Genomic DNA, 13,819 nt, shown 5'->3' with positions numbered 1-13,819 from the left:
GTACAAAAGATAAGGCTGAAGCATTCACAACAATCTTCGGCCAGAAGTGTTGAGTGGATGATCCATCTTGGCCTCCTCCAGAGGTCCCCAGCATCACAGATGCCAGTCTTCAGCCAATTAGATTCACTCCATGTGATATCAAGAAACGGCTGAACGTACTGGATACTGCAAAGGTATGGGCCCTGACACTATTCCGGCAATAGTACTGAAGACTTGTGCTCCAGAACCTACCGCATCCCAAGGCAAGCTGTTCCAGTACAGCTATAACACTGGCATCTACCCGGCTATGTGGAAAATTGCCCAGGTATGTCCTGTACACCAAAAGCAGGACAAATCCAACCTGGCCAATTACCACCCCATCAGTCTACTCTCAATCATCAGTAAAGTAATGGATGGGGTCATCAACAGTGCTATCAAGCAGCACTTGCTTAACAATAACCTGCTCACTGATGCCCAGTTTGGGTTCTGCCAGGGCCACTCAGCTCCTGACCTAATACCTAATTACAGCCTCAATTCAAACATGAACAAAAGAAATGAACTCTCAAGGTGAGGTGAGAGTGACTGCCCTTGACATCAAGGCAGCATTTGACCAAGTGTGGCATCAAAGAGCCCTAGCAAAACTGGAGTCAATGGGAATCAGAGGGAAAACTTTCCGCTGGTTGGAGTCATACCTAGCACAAAGGAAGATGGTTGTGGTTGTTGAAAGTCAGTCATCTCAGTTCCAGGACATCCTGCAAGAGTTCCTCAGGGTAATGTCCTCAGCCCAAACATCTTCAGCTATTTCATTAATGACCTTCCTTCCATCATAAGGTCAGAAGTGGGGATGTTCACTGATGATTGCACAATGTTCAGCACCATTCACGACTCCTCAGATACTGAAGCAATCCATGTCTAAATGCAGCAAGACCTGGACAATATCCAGGCTTGGGCTGACAAGTGGCAAGTAACATTTGCGCCACACAAGTGTCAGGCAATGACCATCTCCAACAAGAGAGAATCCAACCATCGCCCCTTGATGTTCAATGGCATTATCATCACTGAATCCCCCACTATCAACATCCTGGGAGTGGTAGTGGTCGTGGGTTTGGAAGGTGCTGTCTAAGGAGGTTACAATTGACCAGAAACTGAACTGGACCAGCCATATTAATACTGTGGTTACAAGAGCAGGTCAGAGGCTAGGTATTGTACGGTGAGTAACTCACCTTCTGACTACCCCAAAGCCTGTCCACCATCCACAAGCACAAGTCAGGAGTGTGATGGAATACTCCCCACTTGCCTGGATGAGTGCAGCTCCCACAACACTCAGGAAGCCTGACACCGTCCAGGTCAAAGCAGTCCACTTGATTGGCACCATATCCACAAACATTCACTCCCTCCACTCCCTCTACAAGCTACACCGCAGGAATTCACCATGCTCCTTAGACAGCACCTTCCAAACTCATGACCACTACCACATAGAAGACAAGGGCAGATAGATGTGAACACCACCACCTGGAAATTCCTCTCCAAGTCACTCACCGTCCTGACTTGGAAATATATCGCCATTTCTTCGCTGTCACTGGGTCAAAACCCTGGAACTCCCTCCCTAACAGTGCAGTGGGTGCACCTATGCCACATGGACTGCAGCGGTTCAAGAAGGCAGCTCACCACCACCTTCTCAAGGGCAACTAGAGATGGGCAATAAATGCTGGCCCAGCCAGTGAAGCCCACATCCTGTGAATGAATTTAAAAAAAAATTATACTTAAAGGTAGGGGATATGATTAAGATGCCTGTAAATGATATTAAAAAATGGTCATGTGGTTGATAATGAGGGAGAAAGCTGCAGACTGCAGGAAGATTTCAATGGACTCGATAGGAGGGCAGAAAAGTCATAAATGGATTTCAGTGCAGAGAAGTCATGCATTTGTGAATTCATGCATTTGAGGAGGATAAACTAGGCAAGGGAATACACAATAATGGTGGGATACCGAAACGTGTAGAGGAACAGAGAATTGTGCCCGAGCAGGAAGAACACTGTAAAATGGAGCAACAGGGCAGACAATGTCCTCCAAGGTTCATGCAGGAGATGAGCAAGGAAAGAGAGGTCCTCTACCCAGAGGGCACCAGGAGGCCCTCCAGACAGACAGACAGTCAATGGGATCCATCACAGTCAATGCCAGCAGTCTGGCCTGAGGGCCTGAATGCAGAGCCACAGAAAGGTCTAAGTCTATGAAGGCGAAGTGAAGTCATGAATGTTAGGCCAGGGAGGATATGATTGCACTAGAGAGGGTTTAGAGGCTATTTATGAAGATGTTGCCAGGAATGGGGAACTTTAGCTGTGAGGGAAGATTGGATAGTAGTTTTCTTTGGAACAAAGGAGCCTGAAGGGAGATTTAATTGAGGTATATAAAATTATGAGCCTATTAGATAGCGTGGATAGGAAGAAGCAATTGCCTTTAGCAGGGAGGCCTCCCAATGCACCAAGATTTTCATTGTGCACATCCAGCAGCTTTTTCCTGTAGGCCACCAAATCAAAGTCCTCGTCAGCTTCCTCTGCAGCCAGTTTCCAGCAAGTTGGCACCAATGCTACCTTTTCTCCCTGCCCTGGCTAGAAGCCGTTTATCGCCAGTGTCTCAGCATATGCAAATCCCACCTCTATGTTACCCTCTAAAATATGCACAGTGTTTGTATCTGAGTTGATGGCTGAGAATGTGAGATTGAGTGACATATTTCTTCTTCAGCAGCCTCTTTTTTTTTGCCTTGTTGCTCCTACACCACTGCTTGGCCAGGTGATTGTAAAAAAGTGAATGGAGTAGCATTCCGTCTCGTGAGGTGATGGTTTGCGCTGTGGAGTTCAACTCTATGTTTAGCATTGCCTGGTGTGACATAGGAGCCCCACTCTGGTATTACAGATTGTGCTGCATTTGTTGTAGAGGAAGACATTAGGCTGAGAAGGTGGTGATTTACTGGCCTCGGCTTACTCTGAGCGCTCTTCTCGACTAGCTGAACTTCTCGATTCTGCTCGTCTCTTCCAATGCCCTTTCAAACAGAGGCCATGGTTGCCAGCAACTGTCTCCCAGCTGTTAGTGTCAATATCTGCCACCTTTATATCCCGCTTGCAGGTGCCCTTGTAGCAGAGGTATGGACGCCCAAGGAGATTGTGATCCAGTGGCCAATTCACTGTACAGAAAGTTTTTGGATATCGGGTTATCGTCCATCCGATGAATGTGACTGAGCCAGTGCAGACATTGTTGCTTTAGCAACAAATGTATGCTGACGGAATCAGCATGCTCCAGGACTTTTGTATTGGTGACCTTGTACTGCAAATATATGCTAAGGATACATCTGAGAAAGCGAAGGTGGAAACTATTCAGCCTTTTCTCATCCTGAGCATACATTGTTCAGGTATCATCACTGTAAAGAACTGTGCTGAGGATGAAGGCTTACTTGACTCGCAGTTTGGTGTTTTCAGTCAGGTTGTTGTTGTTCCACACAATCTTACTCGGAGAATGGAGTGGTCCGACACCAACTTGGCATAGAGCTTTGTGCAGGGCTTTGAACCTTTCCCTTCTAGCATGGAAGTGGTGGCCAACAACCTGTATTTATAATAAAATGCCCCAAGGTGTATCAGAAGTGTTATAAAGCAAAATTTCACTCAGGCAGCTGAAAGCATGGCCACCAATATTGGAGTATTTAAAATGAGGCATGCTCAAGAAGCCAGAGGTAGGGTGCAGATATCTCAAAGGGCTGTGAGGCTGGAGGAGAATACAGAGAAAGGAAGGGGTGAGGCTCTGGAAGGAATTAAAAACAAGGACGGGAATTTTAAAAGCAAGGCACTGCTTGACAGGGCGAAAGTACAGGTCAGTGAGGACAGGGGTGATAGGTGAACAGGACTTAGGACAAGTAAGGACACAGGAAGAATTTTGAATGACTTCAGATTTATGGACAGTAGAACGTAGGAGGCAGGTCAGGAGTGCATTAGATTGGTCAAGTCTGGAGCTACAAAAGGCATGGATAAGGGTTGCAGCACCACATGAGCTGAGCTGGGGGTTAGTTGGGGAAGTTACGGAGGTCTTAGTCTTGGTACTAAGATCGTCAGAAGTTCATTCCTGGATCAAATATGACACTTGAACAGTCTGGTTCAGCCTCAGACAGTTGCCAGGGAGAGCAAAGGAAATGGTAGCTAGGGAACAGCCTTCGTAATGGGGACCGGAAATAATAGCTTCAGTTTTTCCAATATTTAAATGGAGTAAATTTCTGCTCATCCAGCACTGGATGTTGGATAAACAGTCTGATTATTTAGTGATATTAGCACAATGCCGGAGCCAACCATGATCAGTGCATTATGATCCACACACTGACTCTCACTGCTATTTCTTTCTACACTTCTTTCACACTGTTTCCTGTTAGGACTCTATTCCATTTCCCCAGTTTATCCATCATACCTGTTCTGACGATGCCACATTCCATATTGGTGCTTCCAATATGTCTTCCTTTAACCTCAACCAAGAATACCCCCAATACCATAATTTCCAGGGCCTTCAACTGTGTCTAATCAATTTCCCACACTTACATTCTCACCCCCTCTCCTCCCTCTAGAATCACAATAGGGTTTGCCTTGTCCTCATCTTCCACTCACCAGGCCCTGTATTCAACAAATCATCCTCCGCCATTTCCATCACTTCCAGTGTGATATCCACTGTCTAACACATGCTCCCCTCCGCTTCAGTATTCTGAAGGGACTGTTCCCTCTGCAACATCCTGATCCATTCCTCAGTCACCAACAACATCCCTCCCCTTCCCCCGGCAGCTTCCCATGCAAGGGCAGGAGATGTAACACCTGTCCTTTTACTTCCTCCCATCTGACCGCCCAAGACCCCGAACACTACTTCCAAGTGAAACAGCGATTTACTTGTATCTCTTTCAATGTAAGCGTACAATGAAATCACGACGAGTCAAACATGGATGATGTGAAATTCCGGTTACGTCGAAGTTGTCAACCATTTCAGCTGGGTTCAAACAGATCACAACTGTACAAGACATTGAGAATGAGAAGGAGCAAGGGGAGGCCAACCAACCCAGTGGCAAGGCACTTTTCACCCACCTGTGGGAAGCTGGCATGGAAATTCCATCAAAGACCATGGAAATTTATATGGAGTTGGATAATACCTAATGCTGCATGACAGATATGGCAGATGATCGTAGATGCAGTATATTCGTCAACTGAGGAGTCCAAGCAGGCTGATGACCCTGAAGAGTCCGGTGAATGCCCGCCTGCTCGCCCATCTTTTCCCTAGCTGACAGCGCAAAGTCCCTAGAGATGATCTGGGATTTCACATTACAGCAGGTAAACACCGAAAACATGTCTGATTACATTGATGGCATGGTGGACTGTATCCTGCATGTCTGAAGACAGCTGCTACACAGAAAAAGATTACTGAGCTTTTCCGAAGCTAACTCAATGCAAAGCTCTGGCCTTTTACAAGGTCAGGCCATGCCATTGTAAGGTGTGAACAAATTGAATAAAGACTTTTCCACACATTTACTGCTTTATTGTGTTTTAATTTGGCAGTTGAATCTGTTGTTTTGGACATAGAACCCATTTGTAGGCATATCGGGCCTACAGAAATACATTCATGTGGGAATGGAGCCTCCTTGGCTATCACAAAATTCTGCTTAACACAAATTTGTGGGCAAATCTCCTGGGATTCAGCTCATCAGGATTTTATTGCACTGTATTCTCTGCTCATAATTTAGGCTTCTCCATGCTGGGGAGACCAAAACTGGGTGATCGCTTTGCAGAACACTGATATTCGGTCTGCAAAAATGACCGAACTTCTAGTTGCCTGTCATTTTAATTCTTCACAGGTTCAATAATTTCAAATCCTACCCTCTGACCACTTTTTTTTATAGCAGTTGATGTTTCTGCTTTCCCATTTGCACTTCCTTTAGGCCCATCTTTACTTGCTCACTGCCATGTCTTTTGCCTTGCAACATCACATCTTGCAGCTGCAGTGGAAACTAAGACTGAAGTCATGCAAGCTCAGCTTTCTGCCACCATTGCTGCATATACCACTGTCACTGTGCAAAGGAGCTTGCAAGGTCACACAGCAGTTCAGCAATCTGGCCTTCACAGATTGCTGAGGTGCTGCCTGTGGGACTGGCATGTTCTCCATGGAACACGAACCTGCTGTCTCCTCTCAGGATGGCAGCATTTGTCCTCCCAACCTTTTCACTCCATCAGTGTCCTTACTGTTACCTGTCAGCCAGCCAGCCTAGATGCTGCCGCCCATGCAAAGGTTGTGCAGTCCAAGGCTGGGTGTTCTGGTGCCACAGCTGCTTGGGATCATCCTGCTAGGCCATTTGCAGTCTCACTCAGTGAAAATTAGCAAACTTGCACTTGGCAGACGGCAGTCACTGGGGTAATACTGCACAGGGCAGCCAAAGGCACACAGAAGGCAGGCACTTAGAGAATGCACAAGGGCGATTATTTGACTTTGTATGGAATATTAGGTGGTTTGACTGATAAAATTATTTTGGAATGTTTGTTTGGTGTTGGATTTTATTTCAGTATTGTGGCCAAGAGGACAGAAGGAAAGTGAGATATGGGACCATTGCTAAATGGAGAATTGGTTATGTCCACTTGAGCCCAGTCAGTTGAACCGATTATGGACAGACCAATTGGAAAGGAGATATGTTGATTACTTCCTCCCTTCCTTAGCCACTCACCGTATAACTGGTGGCTGTGCCCACACGTTTGCGAATTTCTGCAGCATGATGAATCATGACAGCTACTATGGTGAGTACTACAAGGTTCCTCCAGAGGTGCAGTCAGTAACAATGTTGCTTAAGCACCCTAAAGGTCTGCGCAATGACATTTTGTTTGGCAGCATGACTCGGGTTAAATGTAATCTACTCACGTGTGTGGGTTGCTTACCAGTACTATGAGCCATGTAATCAACCAATAGCCCACATCACTCAGTAGCCACCCATTAGTTTCTTGTGGCCGCTTAAATGTTGGACATTGACTTTCATGATATGCTGAGTATGGTCTCACACAAACTGGACATTGAGAGAGTGGAAGTCTTTGTGATTGTGGTACATCTCTGAATTTACATGTGGTGCCTGCAAAGCAGTACGTATGCAGTCACCGACACCCTGCACCATGGGGAGCTTGCTGTCTTGACAAAGCCACCACTCGCTCCATCTGCTTTTCTTGGAAAAAGGGAATGCAATGTATTTCCTTCTTTTTGCAAACAGAGCATTAACGATCTTCCTTATACAACAGCAGACAGCCATGTGCAAGAGGTTGGAAATGTCACCTGCTCCAGCCTGGAAGGAGCCCAACGTGAAGAGGTTCATGACCACAGTCACCAGCAATGCCATGCCTGCCCTGCTATGAGGCTGAAGGTCTGTTTGCAAATGGTGGCAGATTTTCGTGTGCCTCTCCTTAGTGAAATGGAGTTATGGCACAAACTGTTCCTCTCTGACACAGATAGAAGAACTGCTTTCTGAAGAAACTGGGTGGATTATGGCCTCCTACAGAAAGCCTCCCTTTTCAAGCAGTTTGTCTTCCTCTTTGTTGCTTCTGTGTATTCCCCCTGTCACACTGTAGGCCAAGAGGAATAGAAACTATAGCACCTTTGACTAAGGTGGTGGGAGCAAGTCACCTGATCAGAACCTTTGATTGAGAAACAAAACCTTCGCCATCTGCCATATTACTGTCTGTAGACTTCACCAACTTTTGAGTAGCCAGCAGAAATCAATCAGCTGCATTACTCTATCTTGCAAGCAGCTGATTATCCCTTTAAATAGTACTGGTGATAGGTGGATGGTGAGAGGTTCTTCCTAGAGATGATGCATTCAGGTGTGCGAGGATAAGGGAGAGCATTAGTTGAAGATGGAACAGCTCAAGTCAAATCAGTATTACATGGTGATCGCCATTATGATTTGCCTACCCTGCATACTTCTGGTGCATGCTCTTAGTACCCAGACTAAGAACATATTCCCTAACGGTAACCAGTGAAGTGTGCATACATGGTGTGAGCTCCATCTTGGACCTGAAATTGGCACCAGTACTGCTAAAAACAAGGGCACAGCACAACCAAATTTTTCAGTCAGCAGGAAGTGTACATTAAAATTTTAATTCACTGTAAAATCATGTTCAGCGAGGAGAATAAGAAAAAAATGATTAAGAAAACGAGGCAAATGAGAAAAAAAATGAGAATGAGCCTCCACATTTGTAAGTGTAATTTTTTAGTGTCAGAGGATATTTGGACAAGCCCTAACTCTTCTAAAGATAAAAGCAAAATACTGCGGATGCTGGAAATCTGAAAGAAAATCAGAAAATGGTGGAAAAACTTAGCAGGTTTAATCGCATCTGTGGAGAAAAAAACAGAGTTGATGTTTTGAGTCTGAATGAACCTCCCCCCAACTTTTCTTAATGTGGGTATATGGTGGTTAAATATCACAACTTCACAACCCGTCATTTGTTAGAACGCTGAATGTCTCAGCGAGGTGCCAGTACAGCAAAGCTTATGGAAGAGCAGGGCAAACTGGACAGCAACTTCTTGATTTTCATGTTTAGCTATGTACATGTGGGCTCCAGAATTTGCTATTCGATTTAATCCATGATAACAGTGAATGCTGATAGCTTCATCATCATGTTTACTGCAAAATCCAAGCTAATAGCTTTTCTAATTTTTGTAACTATGTAATAATTTCAATTTTAGGGTTGTAACACGGAAGATCATGAGATTAAATATTGGACTTACAAGGAGTTTTTCTTTGATTTTTACTGTGACCTAGCACTGCTTTAAGCTCTAAATATATTACAACAAGCAAGATTTTTTTTAAAGAAAACAAAGTTCCCTATGCCATAGAAAAATGGTTTTCTTAATTCTGAGGTACTCTTCCTTAACAAAGGCCACAATCCTTATAGGCCTACAGTAAAATTTTTTTTTAACAAAAGCAAGAATGCCATTTGTACGCACATTGACCATTGCTAGGGTTTCTGCAGTTGGTTTTTGAGAACCCTCTGATAGAGCCTACTGAATAGAGTCTAACAGATTCTTTTAAAAGATTAATTTAAAACTGTGTGCTATTTGCTAAACCTTAAAGTTCATTAGCTTTTATAAACTCAAACACAATGCTTTAATGTTATCACAATATTTGACAACAGTGAATAGTAGAAAATGAGAACAGCTTTAGTTATAATAAATATAAGTTTTTAACCAGGTGTAGGTGTTCAGTAGTAATGAAGAACTTGCCATTCCAACTCACAATAAACAAAGGGTTAGGTTCTGTTCCCCAAACTTCTTTGAAAACCAGCAACAATGGTAAGGTATTGTAACGTAGCATTGTGAAATCCTATTAGCTGGTAGCAAAGTGACAATTTGACATCCATTTCCATTCCAGGTGTCTCAGACTGGTAGGTTTGATGTCAGTTAGGTACTGAACATTTTTCTTTCAATGGCCCTGAAGAGCAAGAAGATTGCTGCTCCAGTGTCTCTGAGTTATAGCTCTATTGAGGTATATCTTGGCTTGTCCCCTTTGATGTAAGCACCACAGGAGATTAGTATAAAACAGTAAATAAATACTTTTCAAAAGAAATTTTCAATTTATTAATTAAGACTGAAAAGTATTTGAAGGAAACAGAAATTGATATGAGTTTCAAAGAATGCTGTTCTAAAGGGACTTAGAATTGCTAGGTCACCAGGTCTGATAGGTTGAACTCCATCCCTAATTGCCTTCAGTATCTTAAAGTACCAGAGACACTAACCACAAGTTACCAATTTTATATCGCAACATCAACTAGAGGATGCACATGTTACACCACTGTGCAAAAAAAGGGGAAAAGGATTAACAAGGAATAAAAACTAAAGAACTATAGAACAGTGAGCCTTACTTTGGAAATGGGAAAATTGCAAGAGATCATAAGAAAATATTGGTTTAAAAAACACTATTAGTCAAATATAGGTCATGCTCGATAAACATATTCAAATTTTTCAAGGAAATTATTGAATAGATGGACAAAGGGAATATAATGAATGTGATCTATTTGCAAAAGCATTTGTCAAATGAGAGACTTGTTACAAAGTTTAAAACTCAGCAGTAAAATGGCAGCATAGGAGTAAATGAATGTTTCTTGTGAAGACAAAATGTGGTCTGTTTCTGGAATTCACATTTGGATCTTGTTTACATATAAATAACCTGTTTTCAAAATGACAGAGGGATAAATATAAAATTTGCTAATGACATCAAATTAATGGCATGACAAATTGGGAATGGAAAACTTCATGAAGATACAAATTGGAGGAATGGACAGGTGTGTGGTAAGTATATAACTATGAAATAATATATTGTGGGGAAAAGGAAAGAAAATGGAAATATAGGGGAGAACATTCCCCCCTTTGGGGGGGGAGGGGGTTTGTGCGGGGGGTGGTGCGAACCGGCCACCATTTTACGTGGGTGGGCCTGCCCAGCGTGGCGCGCGCCCAGAAGCGCTGAGTGCTCCTTGTGCAGGTGGGGTGGGGATTCTGTGAGCTGGGGCCTGCGCTCTTTCACGCATGTGCGCAAAACAGCACAGAAGAGGTGACTCAGTTAGATTAGTTTAAGTTTTAAAAAGCTAAATAAAGAAAAGAAAAAATTTAAAGACATGTCCCCTTATGTGACAGTGTCACATGAGCTGGGAAACGTGAATGAATTTTTAAAAAAATTTTGTATTCAATTTATAAACACTTCATGAAACCTCATCCTGCCCTTAATGTTGGACGGGCAGCTCAGTTTATTGCTTTAATTAGTTTTTAAATGGCCTTAATAGGCCTTTGACAATTCTTGGCTGCATGCCCGCCGAACTGAAAATCGAAATGATGCGCGGTGACGTCGGGATGCACGCCCAACGTCACCCCGCGTCATTTTACGCCTCGGCGAATGAGCCCTGCCCTCGCTCGCCGAGGCAAAAATTCTGTCCATAGACTTAGATGTTTTCAATGAAATGTTAAGAACATATCTGGCAGTACAGATTCAAAGATCTTTAACAGCAGGATTGCAATTGAAAAATACCATAAAAAGGCAAATGGAAATCTGGAGTTTATACATAGGAATAATTGAATATCAAACAAGGAAATGTTGATAAACTGTACAAAAACTATTGTTTAAGCCATAGCTGGAGCATTATGTGCACCTCATTAGAGAAATTACACAGGAGCCACACAAATTGTAACATAAGTTTTGCAGGATCCAAAGTTAAGTGTAGTTGAAACGTGAGACTTGAAAAAATAATTCATTATTGCAGAGAGGATTATTGGGGTGGGGGATACAGAATTTTTAAAAATTCTTTCATGGGATGTGGGTGTCATATGAACATATATGTGAATTAGGAGCAGGCGTAGGCTGGCAAAGCCATCATTTGTTGCCCACCCCTAAATGCCCTTGAACTGAGTGGCTTGCTAGGCCATTTCAGAGTGCAGTTGTGGGACTGGAGTCACATGTAGACCAGACCAGGTAAGGATGGCAGACTTCCTTCCTTAAAGGATATTAGTGAACCAGATGGGTTTTTAAAAATTAATTTTATGGGATGTGGGAGTTGCTGGCTATGCCAGCATTTATTGCCCATCCATAATTGCCCTTGAGAAGGGGGTGGTGAACTTCCTTCTTGAACCGCTGCAGTCCCTGTGGTGTAGGTACACCCACAGTGCTGTTAGGGAGGGAGTTCCAGGGTTTTGACCAAGTGACAGTGAATTAATGGCGATATATTTCCAAAACAGGGTGGTGAGTGGCTTGGAGGGGAACTTCCAGGTGATGGTGGTCCATGAATCTGCTGCCCTTGTCCTTCTAAACGGTAGCGGTCGTGGGTTTGGAAGATGCTGCCTAAGAAGCCTTGGTGAATTTCTGCAGTGCTTCTTGTAGATGGTACACACTGCTGCCACTATTTGTCAGTGGTGGAAGGAGTGAACATTTGTGGATGGGTGTCAAGCTGGCTGTTTTGTCCTGGATGGTGTCAAGCTTCTTGAATGTTGTTGGAGCTGCACTCATCCAAGCAAGTGGAGAGTATTCCATCACTTTCCTAACTTGTGCCTTGTACATGGTGGAAAGGCTTTGGGGAGTCAGGAGGTGAGTTACACGCCACAGAATAGCCTCTGACCTGCTCTTGTAGCCACAGTATTTACATGGCTAGCCCAGTTAAGTTCCTGGTCAATGGTAACCCCCAGGATTTTGATAGTGGGGGATTCAGCAACGGTAATGCCATTGAATGTCAAGAGGTGATGGTTAGATTGTCTCTTGTTGGAGATGGTGAATGCCTGGCACTTGTGTGTCGTGAATGTTACTTGCTACTTGTCAGCCAAGCCTGCGTATTGGACATGGACTGCTTCAGTATCTGAGGAGTCGCGAATGGGGCTGAGCTTTGTGCAATCATCAGCGAACATCCCCATTAATGTCCTTTACACCAATCGATGATAGTTTCATGGTTACCATTACTGAGGCTAGCTTTCAATTCCAGATTTTATTAACTGAATTTCAGTTTCACCAGCTGCCATGGTGGAATTTGAACCCATGTCCCCAGGACATTAGCCTGGGCCTCTGGATTACTAGTTCAGTGACATTAACACTACACCACCACCTCCCCAAACAGGAGTTTTAAAATGGTTTCCAATATTTTGTGAACCAGAAGAAGCAGAAGTTTAGGCTTAGTAGGAAAAATGTTAAAAAGTGAGGTTAGAGGAAATGTTTTGAAACAAAGTTATTCAATTGTGGAATGCATCACGGCAAATAGCTATTGAAGTAAATTAACCATGATATTAAATAGGGAATTAAATATTAGAGTATGAGGAAAGAATGGTGAAATGAAATTTACATATGCGCAACAAACATTGTCACAGGTCTCCCTCGGTGCTAAATTTCTATAATTCTATAGAAAGCATTAATATTTTGTGTACTTATTTGTTTTAGGCATTCTTCAGTTCTTTTTTTCTCTTTTTAGACCACTAGCACTGAACACTACTCAGCAGCATGCATATCATTTGTCACCCTTCAACTCTATGTACTGTTATCTGCACCTGATGTATTTAAAGGAAGGGCACAAGGCGTTTACTTTATCCAACAAATCAGCCCATATTTTGTGAATTTGTTGGGCAATAAATACTTGGCATAGATATTGAGTACAGTTGTTAAGTCACGGTAGAGTTCCTTCTACTATTTTAGTTTTAGAAGTAGGAATGCAATAATACAGTTTGAAATGAGAGACCTCATTTACTGGAGAGCAACAGCCGAGAGGACAGAGAACCACAGACGGCCCAAGAACATGGAGGGAGTGATCCCAAGCTAGTTTACTTACAAGAGTAATGTAGTAAATTTCTATCCTATATTGACTGTTTACACCTCCAATTCTAGAGCATTATAGTATTTAACAGCTTATTTCTGCAGTGTATAAATTATATTGCAGATTTGGAAATAGAATAAGGGCATGATTTGTTGGCTCCATGCCTTTATTGGGGTGCCTGGCCCACCAGAGAGCGTATACTGGAAATTTGGGCACATGGCCTGCAATTTTCTGACCATTTGGTCTGTAACTTTTTTATGTGTTCTTTCATGGAATGTGGGTCACTGGTTTGGCCAGCATTTGTTGCCCATCCCTAACTGCCCTTGAGAAGGTGGTGGTGAGCTGCCTTCTTGAACTGCTGCAGTCCATGTGCTGTAGGTACACACACAGTGCTGTTAGAAAGGGAGTTCCAGGATTTTGATCTAGTGATAGTGAAGGAATGGCGATATAGTTTCATTTCAGGATGGTGTGTGGCTTGGAGGGAACTTGCAGGTGGTGGTGTTCCCATGCATTTGCTG

At 43.3% G+C, this 13,819-nt stretch overlaps 1 protein-coding gene across 10 annotated transcripts in view; it reads right to left on the bottom strand.

Annotated features, from left to right (window-relative positions):
* The window catches only part of pms1 (PMS1 homolog 1, mismatch repair system component), a 118,285-nt gene that overhangs the window by 40,612 nt on the left and 63,854 nt on the right, over window positions 1–13,819 (bottom strand). The gene's annotated exons all lie outside the window — the stretch shown is intronic.

This window comes from Carcharodon carcharias, chromosome 12, assembly GCF_017639515.1.
Source record: "Carcharodon carcharias isolate sCarCar2 chromosome 12, sCarCar2.pri, whole genome shotgun sequence".
Lineage (NCBI taxonomy): Eukaryota > Metazoa > Chordata > Chondrichthyes > Lamniformes > Lamnidae > Carcharodon > Carcharodon carcharias.
The sequence above is the reverse complement of the archived record's forward strand: the minus strand, read 5'-3'. Positions and strand labels throughout refer to the sequence as shown.